Here is a 1,420-nt window from a genome sequence, read left to right on the forward strand (position 1 = left end):
CAGCTTCAATGTGCTGGTGAATCCTCCACTGAGAAATAGAATTTTGCAGTGAAGCTTAGAAACCAGACAGTGTACAGTCCATGGTACCACGGTAAAGATAGTGATGTTTCAGCGGTACGACACAGCAGCGCGAAAATCAAACTGCAGCAACAGAGGAAGCACGGCGTGGAACAAAAGGGAGAATCCTAAAATGAATAAATATAATATTAAAACTAAATCACAATGTCATACACTCAAACCTTACGACTTTGGGCTGGACACTTACCAAACAGTGGTATCACCTCAGACACATTACAGTTTTACAGCCCAGGTTTACCAACATCAGGTAAACAACAGCTAACTGAGGGTAAACAGTCATTTAACCCACTCAAGTACAGGAAGGGCACCAGCACGATAGACAAACGCTCTAAAACCAACGCAACATTAGTTTTAAATAACAAACAGATTAAAACTACTAACATTTACACGCAATGCTCACCTATCGCCATCGTTGCGAACACCAAGGGGGAAAGCCGGACATGATGCATTCCTGGCAGCAGCCAATCGCCGCTTAAAAGGGGACTGCCACTCCCTAATAGGTGGTGATAGCTGTCAATCACAGCTTACCTAATCCTGCTACATATGTATTAATACGTGTGTTAATCTATTTAACTGTAAAGAAGTGTTTAAATGTGTTATCACTTGTGTCATGCAAAGTTTGTTAACATAAGTTTTTAACATTGTTAATATTGACGGATGTAATTTATATCTTTTTGTAATATGTTTATTAGTGTTGGCCTTCGGCTAATGTTTATGTTCGTAAGAGCTGATTTTATGTTATTTATCTGCCCTGTAGCTCTTATGGTGTTTCATGAAGAAAAGGTGTAACATAAGAAAGGCAGATTTGTGTTTTTAAAGAAAAGGCTGACGGCTGAACACAAAAATAAAGGCTTTTTGAAACATCAGTACGCTTCACCATTGTCTGGCTGGGGTTTTGCTACACTACTTGAGCATAAACACAAGACACTTTATTTAACAACCACACACAGCAACTTGTGGTGATAATAAAACCAAATGTGTGAAAGTATATATGAAGAGTTTGGTTCCAAAACACAATAAATCCATTTTGACAAATTTCGGTAAAAACGTGTTTTCTATACCAAGAAAGTTGAAGATGAAAACCACTATTTTCTGTTACAAACTTTCACATAGCATCTTTAAGTTATAAAAACATAAAAAAATATAAAAAAAAGATTTTTTCCACAAAATGCAATAAATCCATGACGTTTTTATTAAAAATGCTATAAATTTATTGAATCAATTGCCTATATAAATGTGCATTCATCTTTGCCATGTTATATTCATTTAGTTGACTAGTGGTATACACTGATTAAAAAAATAAACATTAATGTCATTAATCAAAACACTTTGTGATATTAAG

General features: G+C 35.4%; 1 long non-coding RNA gene across 1 annotated transcript; it reads right to left on the minus strand.

Moving 5' to 3' along the window:
• Positions 1–41: 41 nt before the first annotated feature.
• Positions 42–634, minus strand: LOC141367333 (uncharacterized). Its single transcript, XR_012371680.1, has 3 exons — positions 479–634; positions 266–406; positions 42–185 (listed from the first exon to the last, which is right to left on the minus strand). It is a non-coding gene; the product is annotated as an uncharacterized lncRNA (long non-coding RNA).
• Positions 635–1,420: the final 786 nt, after the last annotated feature.

Source organism: Misgurnus anguillicaudatus, chromosome 10 (assembly GCF_027580225.2).
Source record: "Misgurnus anguillicaudatus chromosome 10, ASM2758022v2, whole genome shotgun sequence".
Taxonomy (NCBI): domain Eukaryota; kingdom Metazoa; phylum Chordata; class Actinopteri; order Cypriniformes; family Cobitidae; genus Misgurnus; species Misgurnus anguillicaudatus.